Source organism: Macaca thibetana, chromosome 3 (assembly GCF_024542745.1).
Source record: "Macaca thibetana thibetana isolate TM-01 chromosome 3, ASM2454274v1, whole genome shotgun sequence".
Lineage (NCBI taxonomy): Eukaryota > Metazoa > Chordata > Mammalia > Primates > Cercopithecidae > Macaca > Macaca thibetana.
In genome coordinates, this window is record NC_065580.1 from 26,826,281 (window position 1) to 26,845,872 (window position 19,592).

General features: G+C 41.6%; 3 protein-coding genes across 3 annotated transcripts in view; 2 read left to right on the forward strand and 1 right to left on the reverse strand.

The window, feature by feature from the left end:
• PLXNA4 (plexin A4) overlaps window positions 1-19,592 on the forward strand; it is a 450,027-nt gene that overhangs the window by 289,848 nt on the left and 140,587 nt on the right. The window lies entirely within an intron of this gene.
• PODXL (podocalyxin like) overlaps window positions 1-19,592 on the forward strand; it is a 1,065,326-nt gene that overhangs the window by 280,253 nt on the left and 765,481 nt on the right. The gene's annotated exons all lie outside the window — the stretch shown is intronic.
• LOC126950803 (basic proline-rich protein-like) overlaps window positions 1-19,592 on the reverse strand; it is a gene marked incomplete at its 3' end in the record, with an annotated part of 538,772 nt that overhangs the window by 277,400 nt on the left and 241,780 nt on the right. The gene's annotated exons all lie outside the window — the stretch shown is intronic.

Sequence of the window (19,592 nt, forward strand, 5' to 3'; positions counted from 1 at the left end):
TAGTCTGAGTCTGCAGGTTCCAAGGCCCTTTGGGTGTTCTAGTGGACTGAGGTGCCCAACCCCCTTCCTTGAGACATGGCCTTTGGCTAGGGCCACTACTCACACCTGAGATCACCTTCAGTGGGAGAGGAAGGCCCTCTGGAGAAAGTTTTATTCCCTCAAAGCACCTTTTAATCCACAGGCTGGGAGGTAAATGTTCACTTTCATTAAAGTGTGGGGCTCTAAAGAGACAAATGATACTCTTGTGAAGTGTGACATGTGTAGACCTCCCCCTAGTCCTTGCTTGGTCCAGATTTAAGCACATTAGTCCAGCATTTCCCAACCTTTATTTCTTAGAACCAAAATTCTGCAGGATTTTGTTTTTTTAAAACAAAAGCTTTCTTTAGTCAAATATGTTTGAGAAGATCTGAGTTGAGCAGATGTATAGATATACAGAGATTTTTAGAGATACGGTCTCACCCTGCCACCCAGGCTGGAGTACAGTGGTGCCATCATAGCTCACTGCAACCTTGAAGTCTTAAGCCCAAACAATCCTCCCACCTCAGCCTCTGGAGCAGTTGGGACCACAGGTGCCATTTCTCTCTAAGCTAAATTTTTAAAAATTTTATGTAGAGATGAGGTCTTGCTGTGTTGTGCAGACTGGGCTCCTCCTGGGCTTAAGTGATCCTCCTGCCTTGGCCTCCCACAGCACTGGGATTACAGGCATGAGCCACTGTGCCCAGCCCTTGAGTTAAGTGGGTATCTTGACTATAGCATTTTATAGTGCATTTAATATGCTAATGGGTATTATGAATCTCTGAGCTATGAGTGGGATGACAAATGACAAATGTAGGAAGTAGTATCTCCCAAAGTCATTTGGCCACAGAACTCATGTTACCAGGAGTACCTAGAATGATCTGTGCATTTGGAACCTTCACTGGGAAAGACTTAACTATCTTTTCCCAGCTCTCCTGGTTTCCTCTACCTTTTCCTTGGCCAGTCTCTCTGGCTGTAGGCCTGACCCCAGTTACTCTTCTGTGTGTGTGCTGTTCTGTGGTGAGCACAGGCCGAGTTCTTCTTGGTCTTCATTCTTGCAATTTGGGGAAAGGAGGGTTCTCTTCATCAATCAGAGTCTCAGGGTTACCCCTTGAAGTCCGGGGAGCTGTTGCCTTTGAGTCTAACTGACGTCTGGCTCGCTCATGCTCACACAAATGCCCAGGATTGTATCTCTCTATCCTAGGTCAGTGGAGCCTTCCTCACCTCTGAGCTTAGTCCATGATCTCAGTCTCTAATTCACTGTTCTTTTCTAAAAGGCACACATTTTATTACTATTATTAAAAGTTTACCTCCTACTGCTGCCAGTTACATAGTTCTCAGTGAGAACTCATGTATCACTTTGCATCTTCTCAGATGTTCTTAATTTAGGAGCCATTGTTTATTGTCAAATATTTATTACTCTGTCTTCCACAATTAAAGTTGAATGCTAAGCTGGGTACGGTGGCTCATGACTGTAATCCTAGCACTCTGGGAGGCCGAGGCCGGTGAATTGCTTGAACCCAAGAGTTCAAGGCCAGCCTGGGCAATGTGACGAAACCCCGTCTCTACAAAAATTAGCTGGGTGTGGCGGTGAGCGCCTGTAGGTCCCAGCTACTTGGGGGGCTGAGGTGGGAGGGTCACTTGAGCCCAGAAGATCGAGCCTACAGTGAGCTGTGATGGTGCCACTGAACTCCAGTTTGGGTGACAGAGCAAAACCCTTTCTCAAAAAATAAATAAAATAAAGTTGAATACTGATGACCCAATATCCCCAACTTCACAATAATCTAGGGGAAGCTATTTATTTAGTGTTTTGTTCCAGAATATCAGAGACCAAACTCTAAAACACTGAGCTCCCTTTTGCCTCTTTAGTGTTATGCATTTTGATGCCAAGGGCTGCTAAGAAGGAACACTCTCCAATAGCACAAGCGGGAAACTGTTAGAACTACTGCTTTTTTTTTTTTTTCCGGAGACAAGATCTGGCTCTATCACCTAGGCTGGAGTGCAGTGGTACAATCGTGGCTCACTGCAACTTCTGCCTCCCAGGTTCAAGCCATCCTTCCACCTCAGACACCCAAGTAACTGAGACTACAGGTGTGCATCAGGGCATACAGGGTAGTCTCGAGGCATCACCACGCCCAACTAATTTTTGTATTTTTTGTAGTGATGGGGTTTCTCCATGTTGCCCAGGCTGGCCTCAAACTCATGAACTCAAGCGATCCACCTGCCTTGGTCTCCCAAAGTGCTGGGATTGCAGGCGTGAGCTATTGCACCTGGCCTATAACTTTTTAAAACATTTTTTATTTAAAAGAAGAAATCTGGTTTTACTTGTGTTTAATATAGAGTTGATGCTAGCTAGTGTCTGCCTGCCTTGCTCTATGCATCAGTCATTCATGCATTAGGGAGGCACAGAGATGCTGGGAACCCTACATCTTGGGGGGCTTGACACTGGCATCCTCACTGGCTGAGTCAGTTTCAACATACTACAACAAATTTGCAATTTATGTGTGACAGATATTATCAATGTTATAAAAACAATCCTTTAAATAAAATCTTTATAATACTTTGCAATGATGTACAAGTGACCATGGAAATTTTTTGTGCAACACAGAGGTCTGCTGCTTATGGAAACATAATTAACCATTTTTCTTTTAAAAGAACCAAAATGTTCCACATTTGCTGATCTTTTCACTTCTGACAAGCAGCTGTCAGAGTATGCCACTTTGCTGGTAACTTTGAAAAAACAAACACATAATCTTTCCCTCCAATATAAAGGTAATACATTCAAAATGGGTAAGAAAGTAAGTACTTTCAGAAGGATTTATGGCATGGGGAGATCATTTGGGGAGAAAAGAAAAATGTTTGGAAATATTTTCATCATTATGTGATTTTGTTGCCGATAATGAGTAAATGTGACACCTTAAAAATTCATATCTTAAAACTTTTAAAACTTGGAAACAGAACCTTCTACCTGCTTAAAAATCTTCCAAATGAAGAGTTTCAGAGAATTTTGACCCCTTTGTTTAAAAAGTATAAAAATTCAGCACCCTCCAATTAGTTGAAAGAGCTGATTGACATCAGAGAAGATGGAAATCTAGTAGCTGAATTTCAACAACAGTTCTTCACATAATTGGTGCATGAGACTGAAAAAGAAAACTATCTTGATTTATTCAGCATAGCCAACAATGCACTTTTCTGCATCTCTGCATCTATGTGAGGTGTCCTTTTCAGTTATGACAGCCATTAAAACAAAGTATGGAAATACATTGAACCTTAGACCTTAGAGCCTTGTATCACTAAGTGCTAAACGAATGTGTTAAACAATAATAAAACCAATTCCAGCACATCATTCTTACCATTATAATAATTTTATTGGTGATAGTAAAATGTTTTGTATCACTCCTTTATAAAATCAAATACAAATTAAGATGCTATTTTATCTTTATCTCACTTCATTTCCTAATTTTTTAAAGGTTTGATAGTGCTATGATGCTAATGAGCAGAGCATATATATTATTTGTAAATAAATATATGTGCATTGTACGTGCATGCTCAAAGAATTTTTTACTATGAAGTGTGCAGTCAAAATCAGTTAGAGACCTCTGGCTATTGGAGTATGTAAACTTGCAGCTTCTTTATAAATTAACTTTACCTCAATCTCTGAATTTCACTTTTCTGTTACCTTATAAAACAATCTCTTTTGTACCAAGAGTTGGTTGTGTAGACTCAGCTCAAAGTCTATAGAACCCACAGTGCAAAGGAGTGGGTAGAGTGGGTGTGGTCAGTTTCTATTCCTTGGTAATTTACCCATAGCCTTCTAGACTTTTCTGTTCTTTTCCTGAAGAACAGATGGAAGATTCTCTCTGAGAGTCACTATAGGAATTTGAGATGGTGCTGAGAGATATGAAATCCCCAGACAGGCAGACAGCATTATCAAGGCTATGGCCATTAATGCTGGCAGGGAAGATTCTTGTATAAATGTGACCAGAATGACTGTGGAGCTGGAGAGCAGTTTTCATGGATATGAATCTGTCAGCATAGGGTTTGCCTTTTCTCATTATGTCTCCCATTTCTCATTCATTTCTCCCTTTTTCTCATTTAATTTCCATTTTTTCCTTTATCCCCTCCACTATTTTTGGTATTTCTCCCACCTTCTTCCTTATTTTTATCTCAATCTCTCAATCTCTTGTCTCATTCTTTGTCTCCACATTCACCTTCTGTTCTCCCAGCCTTTGAGGAGGGAAGGGGAGCTGGAATAGGGTCAAGCCAGTGTTTTTCAAACTGCTGGTCATGGCACATTAGTGGGTCAAGAAATCAATTTAGTGGGTCATGAAATCAATTTAAAGGGTCATGACCAGAATTTTTTTTTTAATGGAATAGAATAAAGTCAAATAGAATAGTGGCCACCAAACCTAGTAAGGATAACTACTATTTGTGAAACTATATATGGACATGTATGTATGCCCTGAGTTGCAATGTAAAACATATCTCTTTCCATAAGTCATGGTCAAAATGAAAGTCACTAACCTAGGGAAGGATGCCTTGTATAAACTGGCAATATGTTGGCTTCAGCTCTGGGCATCTGGCTCCCATTTCAAGCCATGCTAATGTCATCATCTCTCCCTCCACTAGTTTTTAAGTGATTTCTCAATCTCAACAACTTGCCTTCTACAGTTATTTGTTGACAGTTTACTGTGGTGGCTATGGAGCAGCAGGTGAAGTATTAAACACAGAGTAAAGCTAACTGGATTCAAGTTCTTGACTTGTGAGACCATGACTTCCAAGTCTCAATTTTCTCTCTTTTTTCTTCATTGAGACAGGGTCTCACTCTGTTGCCCAGGCTGAATGCAGTGGTATGATCATGGCCCACTGCAGCCTCAACCCCACCAGGCTCAAGCAACCCTTCCACCTCAGCCTCCCAAGTAGCTGAGAATTATAGGCACACCACCATGCCTGGCTATTTTTTGTTTTAAATTTTTGATAGAGATAGGGTCTCACTGTGCTGCCCAGGCTGGTCTCAAACTCCTGAACTCAAGTGATCCTTCCACCTTGGCATCCCAAAGTGCTGGAATTACAGGTGTGAGCCACCATGCCCAGCCTTAATTTTCTCATGTGTAGAGCAGATCAATGCTTTCCAACCTGTCAGTATGTTAAAACACACATGGAAAATGAATGTATTTGTGTAGCTAGCCCGAGTGATGGAGGTCCCCTAATGACCAGAGGGAATGAGGTATTTTCCAGCTGCCCCAATGGCTGAAAGTTTCACTTTGGTGGCACACGTTGGCCCATCACAGTGTGCACCACTCACCAGTAAGGAAGCACTTTCCAGATGACCACAATGGACTCTGTAGGTCTAGAAATCTTTGTCCCTGTAACTTTGTACATATGTCTTCATGCTAGAACATCCAAAGATGCACAAGACAAGCTCTATACCTTCTGGGAGCTTACTATTCAGTCATTGTTATCACCACCTGCAGTTTGCAGGAGACACAGTGTGGTACAGCCAGCTGTGTCACAATCAACCTTCCTTTGCAGTGGCCTCTCCTTGCCTGAAGCCCTGACATGTGAAAGTTTCTTTTATCTCCTTGGGAGCTGAATACAACCCCTGAACTACCTTGTAGTCTTGATATTTCTTAGTTATAGACATAAACCTCAGGCAAATCAAGATGAGAGAGACAGACTCCAATGGTTCTCCAAATACCAGATTCTGCTGCATTCACCGTGAGCACCGAAGGGGAAAAAACTAATTACTACCTTTCTAAAGAGCTGAGCATGGGTGGATATGCCCTTGATAGTGGCCAGCAGATATGCTTCTTGCAAACCATTCTCCCCATGCAGCCGCTGGCAAGTGTCTCTCCTAGGGCCTTCGCTGCCCTGAGGACCCCTGCCTCGGGCCATTAGTGAAGAGGCTGGTCATTATTAACTAGTTGGCATTGACTGATGACACAAAGGCTTTTTGTGGCCATGCATGGGCTGGTGGTAGGCACTTAGTTGACCCTTGGAATTTGGAGTTTATTCTGCCATGAAAACAAAGAAATAAAGAAATGAACAGAAGCCTCCCATAGTTAGACATACTGGTTAGAGACAGCCCAACAGCCTGAGCTGCCCCCATCCAGAAGAATCTGCCTCCCAGTCCCTTGTCTCAGGCCCTGCAACAGCCCCTCCTCAGGCCTATAAAATGAGAAGGGAGATTCTTTCCCTTTTACTGCCCTCTGAAGTCTGGTGCCATGCAAAAAGATAGTGTCTGTGCAATATCTTGCACACTGGAGAAAATTCTGAAATTCAGATTGTATGTAAGAGGCTATTTCTTGACATGTGTTCATAGAACAGATTGTATGTTATTTGGCCACAGGAACTTTCTGCATAGAAAATAACTCTTTTCACATGTTCTACATTTGTGTACTTTGTCAAGTCATATTTGATATTTTTAAAAAGTGAGGTACACTTGTTATTAATTGACATCCCTCTAACTCAATTCAACAGGCACTATTTTTCACCCAGTAGAGAGGCTGGCAAGCAACAATCCCAATCTGATCAACCACCTGGTTTTGGAAGTAAACTTGTATTGGAACTTGGTCACACCCATTCATTTACATGTGTGGTCTACGGTTGCTTTGGCCACAACAGTAGAGTTGCATAGTTGAGACAGAGACCATATGGCCTCTGCAAAGTCTAAAATATATATGCTATATGCTATCTGGCTTTTCTTAGAAAACAGTGTGGTTTCTCCTTCCCTCCTAGGTATTAAGCCTCAAAGTCAGGGAAGAAAAGGGGTAGGAACCAAACAAGTCTATGGCAAGGTCCTTGTCCTAAGAGAGGTTACAGGTTTATTGGAGAGAAGAGTCTGAAACACAAAGCATAAACCGCCAACAGTTTCTCATTTTCTGGGCAGCCACATGGTATGTGTCCTCCCACCTGAGCCTCTGCTTTCATCCTGCCATCTGTTCAGGACACCATGGGACTCATCTCCCCAGGGAAATCCTGTGCGTGATTCAAAGCCTGTGTCCTATACTGAGTCATCCTCACACTCATCCTCCAGACTGCACTCTCCTGCAGGGCAGACACCAGGGCTTATAATTGGCTTGCAGCCCTCACGGGACCTGCATGGTGGTTGGTGCCGTGCAGATACTCACAAGCATCTGGTGCATTTAAATGAATCTTCACACTGATTTAGGGAAGGTGGGAGGAACTTACATGAAATGACCTTTTCTTCACCAGTTAAAAAAAAAATTTCCAGTTGGAGCCTGGGTCAAACTCCTGAGATCCAACTTCCCCCACTTAAGCAGTGCCAAGGATTTCCTGAATAAATAAATCATTCTAGTAATTCACTTCTAAGCAACCCAGTGTTTCTGGAGAATATCCAGACAAAAATGTTTGCCTTCTAGGAAAAAGGGGCCAAGTGACTCCTTCCTCTCTTGCTTCCTCACTAATATCTTCTCAATCCCACCATCTTACAAAAGAAAATTCTTTAAAAATCAAAATGAGAACAATAATTTTATGCGACAGGAGTATTTATATGGCTGTTCTTCCCATGATGAATCCATCTAGAGGCTCAGCAGCTCCCTCAGACGCCAATTCATAAATCAGAAAATGCTATTACCCACTGGCCATAAAAACAGAGCCCACCCCCAACACAGAAGACTCATTTCAGAAACAGGAGCCCCGTTTCCAGGGCAGAAATGAGTTCAGAAAATCTACCTGGCTGTCTAGAGAGAGGAAAAAAATGTCTTTTCTTTGGTAAATAATCAGTCTGTTCTTCCTCTCCATTCTTTTTCCGCTAGAAATATGTAGAGTTAATGGCACGGATATATGCCATTCCACAGAAATAATAATAACAGGGCTAACCAGATTGCAGCAGGGCAAAGGGGAAGAGTGGGAACAGCAAGAAGCCTGAAGATTTCCGGGGAAACCTTTTCTATTAGCTTAAATGCAGTTCATGAATAAGCTGCTTAGGAACGACTCAGGGAGGGTCCTGCTTTGTGGGCACTCCTCCTGGAGGCACCCATCAACAACAGGCAGGGCGCCAAGGGAAAGGGTGGGGAAGGAGAGGGTCATTGCAGAAAAGGCTGGGAGTAGGAGGAAGTCTCTGGGTTTGCTTGTGATTCCACTAATGATATTCTATACTTTATTTTCCATCTCAATGGGTGTGTGTTAGAAGCGGGAGCAGACAGAGAGCTGAAAGAGAAGAAAAGAGGAGAGAGAATGAGAAGGAAGGTGGCAGGAAAACTCTTCTGGGGGTGTGAACAGTTTTAGAAAGTCCCCACTCATATTCCTTTGACAGAGTGGAGAGGCAGCAGTGGACCAAACAGGCTATGCTCATGCATTTATGTAGCTTACATTCTGGAGGGGACCAGGGATAGACAATAAACACAGCAGAGAATAAATAACCAAGACAGCTTCTTCCAGCAATAAGTGCTATAATGGAATAACACAGAGTCACATGACAGAGAGAAACTGGGACTAAGGGTTGCAGGGAGGGGCCATTTCAGACTGGGTGGCCCAGGAAGCTCTTTCTGAATAAATGACATGAGAGCTGGCCACTGCATGTCTTCAAGGAGAACACTCTAGACAGAGGGAACAGCAACAGAAAAGACTTGGAAGCAAGATGCACTCGGTATATGCAAATAACAAAATATAGTCACTGCAGAGAGGGAAAATGGGGGCAAAAGAAAGCCCAGGCTGACATGCATGAGAGTCACATGTCACATGCAGGGGGGTGACAGCCCTGGGGTCACTCCAATAGAGCTAGAGGAGTGCTAGACCCAGGTGCTGGCAACTCATTTCCATCTAATCCATCCAGAATAACAGCAATCAGGGAGGCATGCAAAAGGAGAGGTCCCTTGCCCCTTTGTTTGTTTCTGGGGCTAGCCTATCTCTGTGGTAAAGCAGCAACAGTATGAGAGCTGATAGTTATAGAGTGCTTAGTATAATATGATCCTGGCAGTGTTTGGGTGGTTTTTGGTTTCAGTCTTTTGCCAGCTTTACTGAGGTATAATGTGCATCTGATTACCAATATTAAGTGTCTGGTTTTATGGTGGTGATGGACTAGTTCTGGATGTTGATTGTGGTGGTGGTTTCATGAAACTAGACATGTAATAAAATGGCATAGAACTATACTCACATTTTAAAGAAATGTCAATTTCTTGATTTGATAGTATACTAAGATTTTGTAAAATACAACCATTGGGGGAAGCTGGGTGTAGGGTATGTGGAACATGTCTGTACTATCTTTACAACTTCCTGTGGTTCTATAACTGCTTCAAAATAAAAAGATTTTAAACAATTAGAAGATAAAATCAATTCAAAATGTGAAAGAAAAGAAGAAAAATTTTTAATTATGTTACAATAATAATTATAGAAGAGTCACTACTGGATGCAAAATTGTGGGCAACAATTTGAGGAGAAACTGGATATTTGCATAGTCTCAAAGTATTCACCCTGAATATTTATTAACTACAAAGGTAAAATAATTACTTTATAGTGTAGAAACCTGGCAAAAACCATCTTAGCCAGGTGATCAAAGTTAATATCATCAATAACAAGACTTGACAACATCATGACAATTTGATATGATGCACGGAGGCTGGGTGCTATGGCTCTCACCTGTAATTGCAACACTTTGGGAGGCTAAGGTAGGAGGATTAGTTGAGGCCAGGAGTTCAAGACCAGCCTGGGTGACATAGTGAGACCCTGTCTCTTAAAAAAAAAAAAAAAAAAATGCACTGAGAAGAGCACAATATCACTTCTGTGGTATTCTTGCCAAAAATATATAAGTCATTCTAATCATGTGAAAACCTCAGACAATCCCAAATTGACAGACATTTTACAAAATTACTAACTAGTACTCATCATAAGTGTCAAAGTAATAAAGACGATGAAGGATTGAGAACTTGGTAGAAATGAGAGATGATGAGGTTACAAAGGAGTTATAACAACTACATGGAATGGGGGACCCTGGAAAAGAATAAGAAATTAAAAAGAACTGGTGAAATTAGAATAAGGCCTAGAGCTCAGGTCATGGTATTGTACCAATGTTAATGTCCTGGTTTTGAGCATAGGACATGGCTATATATGATCTTAACATTAGGAAAAGCTGGGAGAAGGGGATATAGAAGCTCTTTCTACTACTTGTGCAACTTTTTTGTAAGTCCAAAATTATTTATATTCTAAGACCTATTGATTTTGAAATATATATATACACACACATTAGTATAATTACCACTACACTTGTGATATAAATATTGCCATTACTCCACACAATTCTTTTATGCGCCTTTGCTGTCAGTCTTCTCTCCCTGTCTCCAGTACCTAGAAATCACTGACCTGTATTCTGTCACCATAGTTTTGCCTTTTCTAGAATTTCCTAGAAATGGAATTACACAATATATAGTCTTTTGTATTGGCTTCTTTCACTCAACACGGTGTTTTTAACATTTATCCATGTTGCCCCTTTGTTACTGCTGAGTAGTATTCTATGGCATGGGGGAACCTCAGTGTACCCATTCACCAGTTGAATGATATTTGAGCTGTTTCTAGTTCAAATGATAAATAAAGCTCCTACAAACACTCTCACCCAGGTTTTTACATGAGCATAAGTTCTCATTTCCTCAAGTGAGACTTCCGGACTTTAGTTGCCGCTTAAAGCCCCTTCAGCACTTTAAAAGCTGGAGGTTGTCTCTTTCCATTTTTTATTTTTGTACATAGATGAGAGCTGGTGTTACAGAGTTCTCCCCATTTTATAAACAGGGGGAAACAAGCTTAAGTCTTATAGCAAGTTGTGGCTATGGAGAGGAAACTCATCTAGGGAGTTCTAGGTTCTCAGTCAACACTATGGCCATCAGCTTCTCTGATCTACCTCCCCTCTCCTCTTTGCCTCTAAGCTGAATTACCATGCAGCATGATACTACCCCAGCAGATAACTAAGTGAAGATCTTGCTATTCATCAGTATGGCTTCCCTTATATTCTAGAATCAGGGTCAGAAGAAAAGTTGAGCAGTACATAGTTGAGGTCAGTCAGCAAAGCTGATTGCAATTCTCAAGGTTGAAATAGCCTGTAATGTTATGATTCTGGAGACAAAGTGACAGGAGAGGTGTATGTGTGTGTGTATTCAAAACCAATGAGGCATGAATTAAAGGGTTCCAGTTCCAAACAAAGAGTTTCCAGTGTGAGCTTAGTGTATTATATTTTCCCCCAATGTTAGGTTCCAATGCTTCCACTTTCAACAATTCCAGAAACACAGACATCACTCAGAGTGGATGATGTCTGCTCCATGAAGATGAAGGCTATGTAGGGATCATCTTCATGGCCATTTTATGATTGCTCCATATAGGCAGATGCATTTGTTCAATTATTCATTTGTCAAATATTTGATGAATACCTACCAGGTAGTAAATATGGCTTTAGGAAAGAGAGTTACAGAGTTAAATAAAACACGGCCTGCCCTTCAAAGCATTCATGATTATTGAAAGCTGACATGTAAAGACATAAATGACAATATAATGAATTAAGTGTGACAACTAAAGTGAATACATTATGGAGAGGTAACATGGAGAATGAGTGATGAAGAAGGTTCTTAAGGAGGCCAAATATGAGCAGGATTTCAAGGATGAATAGGATTTTGCTGAGAAAACCAGAGAGAATAAGGATATTTAAGGCAGAAGGAGCAGCATTACAAAGTCATAGGAAACTTTGAAACATTATGGTGTCTTAAGGGAAGCTATAAGAAGTGTAATGTTGCTGGGACATAAATTGAGATGAGAGACTGGTGAAGCCTGAAGAGTTGGACAACAATTGTATCATCCTATATTCTAGTATCATGCTAAAAGAACCCCTGGATTTTACTCTTTAAATAATAGAGACCAACTGACTTGATTTAAGCAGGAATGAAACTAGACAAGACTTGATGGTCAAGCAGATCAAACAGATCATTCTGGTGACAAAATAGTGAATAAATAAAAACTAGGAAATCCAGGGCTAGGGAGACCAAGGAAGAAGTTATTGTGATCCACTGCCAGGGGCTTATTTAATTTAATCTTCACAGCAGTGCTTATAAAAATTAATTGTTTTTATTTCCATTTTATGGAAAATAAAATGAGATGAGAAACTGAGATCTACAGATGAGAAACTGAGAAGTTTGTAATGTACTTGTAAAGCCATGATTTGAATAGCTCCATCAAAATTAAGGTCATGATTTAAGGCTGTAGAAATGGAGACAAAGGTATAGGTTAAGAGATATTGAGTAGGTTAAATAGCATTGATGATAACAGAATGCAGGGAAGCCTGAAGGACATAAAATGTGTTTGCCAAGATTTCTGGAGTTCTTGGCCATTAGAAATTAGTTGTGTTGATGCACTGACTCAAGTGAGAAATGCAGAAGAAAAACCTACCTAAACCCTCATGTGTTTCCCCTCCTGATAACAAGTGTCTTCCACCTGTGCTCTGATCCCTAATTCCTTCAAGCATACATGGGATTTTCTGTCCAAATTTTCAAAATATTGTGTTTCTTCCTATCGTCTGTTTTTTCGCCTCTACCTTCAATCAAACTCAAGTTTTATTTTTCTCTTTTAAACTACAGCTTTGTTTTTTTCCTTTACCACTACATAATTTGAGTCTGTAGTTTAGAGTTTCTACTTTCATTTTTCCACCTTTCTTTCCCCAACCCTCTGTAATCTGGTTTTTCCAATGAAGCTACTCTTTTGAAAAGGTAGCCTGTGACCTCCTGTTGACCACATCCCATGGTCTCTGTTGCATCCTCATCCTCTTTGACCTCTGCTTGATAGTTACATCCATCATTTCATGACAGTGATGTTGACCTTGGCTTCTCTATACATAGAACTCTAATTATCAGAAATTCAATATGGATTCTTTGACCATTTAAAAGGCAGTGGAGAAATGGACTTCTATACCAAAGAGGTGCCTCAGCCTCTGGAAATATTTCCTTCATAGCTTTCCCAAATAAAGCTATGTACCAGTCACCACTGGGGTAGAGGGAGGGGACATTGTCAGGTATGTTTCTTGTTTTTTTTTTTTTTTTTTTTTTTTTTTCCTAAGTGACTAAAGTTCCTGGTTTCCCTATCTATTTATTTCATGTCTTTGATAGCAGTGTAAGGTTTTATTGTGATGGTCATGTTTTTTAGACATCCAGATGAATAACTTAGTATATTGAGATAGGGTAGATTAGGATAAGCTTCAAAAATTCAGGAACTTTAACACATAACATTTTATTTCTCTTTCATTCAAAGTTTACTATGGATCTGACAGATCTTCCAAGGAGGATCCTTTCCAGATGGGCACTTAGGAATTTAGGCTAATTCCCTCTTGTGACTCTGCTGTCTCAAACATGGTCAATATTATTGTTGCTGTGGAGGGAAAAGAGCTGACTGGTCACACAGTGACTTCAGTCTTTTGGTGCAGCAGTTATACGTTTCACTTTTACTTACATTACACTAGATAGTCATATGGCCTCACATAACTGCAAGGGGGTGAGGAAGCTCCATTTCTATGTGTCTTGGAAAAAAATAAGAACCAGATATAAGTCAGTACTACTCATCTCCACTGCATTGAAAAGTTTCAAAAAACATTTTTCTTTAATTCTCTAGTGATGGAACAAGTACTCATTCAGCTTTATATTGGTCATAGATGGTTGAGCAGCAACTCTACTCAGAGCCAGGAGAAAACATTCATTCATATTGTGTAGGCACTTTAAATGATAAAATTCTTTGGTTCTGTATTTCAGCACCAGAACTTGAGGACAGCTCCTCCACATTGTAAATGATTCTGCCAGTACATCAGGTTTATTAGCCGTACTGATTTCCTGAATTTTCATAGAGGTATTGACATATATACAGCATAAAATATTGCAATTAAAATACTTCTTGCTCTCATTCCTCTATCCCACAAATTTGAGCAATTTCTTTGATGAGCAGGGACAGAATGTCAAAATGCCATCCTAAGTGGTTGGCAAGTCCATCTAAATTTTAAGGAACAACCTTTACTTTCTGAACTTATGAGGCTGCACTGCCTTTCACCCTAATGAAACTGCGAAGTAATTTTGGAATCATGGGGGAAAGTCTGGCTCTAGCCCTCAGGGGATATATTGAATAACTTACTTCTTGCTGACCTCAATCGGTCTGTAATTTCTAGACTTTTTAAGCTATTATCTGTGAATTTCTCCCTTTCTCTGGGTTCTTATTTGGAAACTATTCCCGTGGTACATATAACTTAAGGAGTTACAGGCATGGCAATTGTTGCTAAAAGAAATTCACATGTGGCAGCTCTTTCCATATGTGGTATGGAAATTAATAAGCATTTATTTTATGGCAAAATAAAAATAAAAGTGTAGGTAGGGCTATGTCCTTGTTTCTTCATATATACATGTCTCTTTACATATAGTGATTTCTCTCCAAGTAAGTATTTAGAACGATGAGTTTAGTTCTTAGAAACCTGAGGGTGAACCGAATGGATTCTGAGCATGCTGGTGTTTTTTATTATTCTTGTCAACCCCTCAAGCACGTTTCTTTGTGATTTCCCATTAAAAGTAGGGGCCTCAGCACTGACTTCCCGTAATGTACTAGGGACAGCTCCCTCTCCCCTCTGCAGGACTTCCTGTTTGCCTCATTCCTTTCTCTTCTCTCTAGCAATAGCAATATCAGACATCCCAGCAGCGTGTTCCTGTTCATCCAAACCTGGCAGCCACTCAGGGAAAAGGACAACAAAATGAAGCCACATTCCCAGAAAAAGATAAAAATAAAATAAAACCTGCAGAGGGATATGTTTTTGGAAGGGCAACAGTTGGCAGAAAAAAAAAAGTCTTTTTTTGGCAGAAAAAAAAATCAATGTGTTAGAGTCCCACCACTGGGTCAGCTTTTTGTTATTTCTACAATAAGATTGCATCTGCACCTTCAGATCCTGCTGGCCATTTCAGACATGCCTAACTTGTCATCAAAACACTACCCAGTTCTGAAGAGAGCTGATGCGGTGTCCCGTGCCACTGTAGGCATCATGAGCAGCGTCCTTTCACTCTCATCTGGTCTGTAATGTTTGCTCCCCGGTCTGGTGGAGCTGTGGGGAAGACTGTGGTGGGAGGGGGGATGGTGGGGGGAGGCAGGGGGTCTATAGGACCTCTTCTCAAATTTGCTGTGAACCTAAAACTGTTCTAAAAGTCTATTCGAAAAGAGTTTAAGTTAGAAAACAGGCAGTATACTACTCTTTTATCATTCCTTTAATGAATACACCTACATTCAAATGTCCTTCCTTGCTCTCATACCGCCAAATCTGACATACCTAGGGGGCATGGAAGAATAGGAAGGAGCAGAGCTGCCACCAATACTGGGGCAGCTGCAAAGGTTGAGGAACCCAATGTGGAGAACCAGAGGTGGGGGAGGACACATGTGTCCAGTGTCATGTGAACACATTCCAAATATTAAGACCAAAAGCTAATAGAATAATAATACTTTGTTTTTATATAGCCCCCCCCCCCATTTTGGAGGTATTCCAAGTGCCGTGCCAACTGAGACTCTCACCAGCCCTAAATGAAGTGCTACCCTGTCCCCTTGCTAGAAGCAGGGACAGCTGAGACATCAATAAGTGGGACTCAGGAAAGGTGACATGATACTCCTTCCCCACACCACACATTCACCAGGAAGGCCAGCAGTTGACATGCCACAAACATTCCTTGGTCAACTGAGGAAGCAACAGATGCTATCCAACAAAAGAGGGCTGAGATCTGTCATCCAGGAAGCCTGGCAGCCTTCCTCCTCCTGGAGGCACCAGCAGTCTGAGATGTCATGTGGGAGTAGATTAGTCCATAGGCACCTACGCTGTTCACATGAAGCATTTAGCTCTCTCTCTTCGCAGCCTGTGGGGTGATCCCTTGTGCTCCTATGTAAATAAGACCCATGCCCCTCCTACCAGCCACACTCCAACTAGCCTTGCTTCAGGTAATTTTTCATAAGTGTTTCATGAGCAGACCAGTGATCCAAACAAAATTTCAAACTCATGATGAAACTGGATGAGGGTAAAATAAAGAATTGCACAGAGTGGGCAAGGAGCCAGTCTTATATTTGGGATTGAGGAAAGTGAGGCAAAGAGGAAACTGTCATGCATGGTATTTCCATGGTGCTGTAGTTTCACACTCTGATACTTTAAAGCAAAGAAGCTAGGGGCAAGCCTAAAGTAGTTTTACCTGCATGCATTCCCCTGTGTAATAAATTACTTTCTTAAGAGACAAGTGCAATCATGACAGGTTAGGGAGTTCTGTGCCAGCCACGTTGTATCTCAAGGCCCTGCAAACCATGGAGTGGCACTAGAGGCTGGCAAGTTCATAAATAACCCTCCCAGTCTATTGCATTTTTAATCACGGTGTGCACCATGATCACTAATGGCACTTGCTTATGGGACAAAGCCCCAGTATTTATCTTGTTTTAATTATATTAGAAAGCAGTGATATTCAATTAACCAACTAATCAAGCAAGCCAATCAATAATGGTCCTGGCAGGATTCTCCATTGCCCGGCTTATTGTTCTGGGTGGCAGTGCGTGCATTAGAGTCAGATGGAGTTAACTCTTGATGGCCAAGGTCCTGCTGCTGAGAAGTAGGCAGGAGCAAAGAAGCCAGAATTCAGCTCTCAGACATGGGCAGAAACCCCACGGGTTCTTTCCTTTGCTTTATTACGGTGAGGACTTGCAACAGCCTCCATTTGGTTTGAGGTGTTATTTGTTCTACATAGTACACTCATTTTCCAAATACATATAAAAAACAATTTCCCTGCATTCCGAGGATTGAAGAGCCAAGATTCCATATCATATAGTAAGCCAGTGGCAGAGCTCTAAGTTTTGAGCTGACAGAGAATCTAAATACCATGAGATGAGGGCATGATGTTTCCAAGGATTGCCATATGGTTCCCAGCTCCACCATGTAGCTTAACAGCAGTAGATCACCCTAGAAAGCCTCTACCACGATTATTTGGGGCATATGTGTCTAGATTCATGATAAGCTGGAAGATGTACTAAGTCAAGGTCAGAGCTGTTCTAGGGCTGAGGGCTCTGTGAGCTGGGCACACCCCTCTCCCCATTCACATGTGTCCAAGGACACCTGGTTTTGAGACTGTGTGGTTGGTTGTCCAAGGCTGGGAAGTGGTTGTTGACCAGAGAGGAAAGTGTTCCCCTTGGGCTATGCTCTTTATTCTTCATCCTCATCAGGCTCCTCCTACAGACACACCTGAACATAAACACGCGCATAACAACCCCACTTCCCAAGGTGAACCGATGACTGACATTTGCTCAGGGTTTCCTAGTTACCTGATTATTTTTCCTCACTTAAGAGGCAAGAGATAGTGTGAATTTGCTCCTGGATGCTCCTTACTTGGGTGGTTATATATTCATCAGACCCCAAGCCTTGTGACGGTTTCATGAATTCCCACCCTTCACAGAACTGAAGGTCTCAACTGGAACCTCTGTAGATGGTCTGCTGCTAGATGGAGATGGCACTGGAAAAGGAGAAACTATCCAGATAAGATGGGATTCAAGGATGCCCACCATTAGCTCACAACTCCCTAGCAAGTAGCATGGCCCATACACAAGATTAATCCCTTTGAAGCCCACTTTATTCCAAAATGGAAGTAGTTCTGTTTGATGACCAGACTGTACCCTAGAAATGTCTTTTCAAATGTATTAAAGCTCTCAAGGCATCCTTGGATGGAAAGTAGAAATCACTCGGTGCAGCCAGGTCGATGCTTATGCAGAAGGCCAGTAAGCATGTTGCTGGTTGGAGAAACCACCCAAGTTCTCAAGCTCTTGCACCTCTGTGGGCAGCTGACTCCCTGATACTTCAGATAAGCTAAGACTCAAAATCTAATTCCTGAAGTGCAGCTATCTGAATCCAAGTGAGTATGTGGAAAAAATGAGACATTTCACAGAGAGATAGATTAAAAGGAAAAGAATCTTAAGACTGCTATAGTTTCCAAACATTTGATGAGCTTCAATTCATTAAGAGTTTCGTAGGCTTGTTAATTTCCTAAGAGCAAATGGGGCCCTAATGTCAGACAACAATCAGTAATTTGAAGGGAGTGAAAAAGAATAAGAAGTAAAACAGTCATTACCTAGCATAATGTTTAATCAAAAGACACTAGGAACTTTCAACTTCACAATAATGTTTTAAAAGGTTGGAGATTTCAAATGCACACAGTCTTTGACTCTGGCTGGCAGGCTGGAAAAATGGACATAGTTGTGATAATTGATTGTCATGGATTTTTAAAGTTCAGCTCACCCTCCTCCCCACACACCCAAACACACAGACACATACACCACACATATACACACACACACACGCTTATCCCAAACCTTCTCTTTTTCCCTAGAGCTGGATTTAGTTTGGGTTCCAGCCCAGTGAACATAGGGAAACAAGGCTTTATCATGGGATTTGATGTCTGCTGAGCCACACATTGATACTGAGTCAACTTCTTCTTGATTCTGAGCCATTTTAGAACTCCTCTTTTCTAATGACTTTTTCTTATTCCCACCCATCCCTTTTCATGGTAGTTAGGACCTGTGTGCACCTCCGTTTCCCCTGCTCTTCAATATTAAGGGTGTGACCATGTGGTCTGTGGATTCCCCAAGCCCTTTAGGACCCCAATCCTGCACTGGCTGCTGGCTTCTAGATAACTGCCCAGAATGTTAGTACCCATGTGTGTGGCTGGTAGGGTCATAGTGCACAGTACCTGCAGCTGAGTCCTGTCCTATTCTTCAGGGACTACCCAGGTTCACATGTACATCTGCTAGGGTCTGTATACACTCGCTTCTGCTACACAGAGTATTCAGTTTGAGATTCAGAGATTCATAAATACCTAGGAAGGACCCCACTGATCTTGTCTGCCTGAATCCTGGCTCAATTCTTCGCCCAGGACTGAAAATGACCCCAATCCTGTCTTCTTGCTGTTCTCCTGCCACCTGATCCTTCCCACACACACCCTGCGTATTGCTACCCAATTCCTAATTGTTCGATTCATGATGCCAATTGACCATTCAATTGAATGAATGAATAATAGTTCCAAACGCTTCTCTTCAATTTTTAAGGTGCTACATTGCCTGACCTGACCAGTATAGCACAGTACTTAGCCTGGGATAGACACCCAGCAAATGCTTGATAATTGGTAAGCAAAATAGTGTTTTTAAAAGTGTGGAAAAAACCTGTTTCAATCTAGATGTTTTAGAATGCTTTTGAAACCTGGACAATCAGGCAGGACCCAGCTGACCCCAAAGCACAATTCAAACTCAACACCCAGAGTTTCTCAAAGTTATGAACCTGGTATATGGTGTGGTTGGGACTCAAACCCAGGTCTCTTCAGCACTCTTCCCACTCACTGTACCTAACCGCTTCCTGTGGCCTGCCATTGCTTATTGCATTTGTCCTTGTTTAAAAGCCGATTTTATCTACTTCTGGGATCAAGTTTCTCTATTAGCATTAAAAGACAAAGACAGGGCTGGGCTCAGTGGCTCACGCCTATAGTCCCAGCCCTTTGGGAGGCTGAGGCAGATCACTTGAGGTCAGGAATCTGAAACCAGCCTGGCTGGTGATGGTGAAA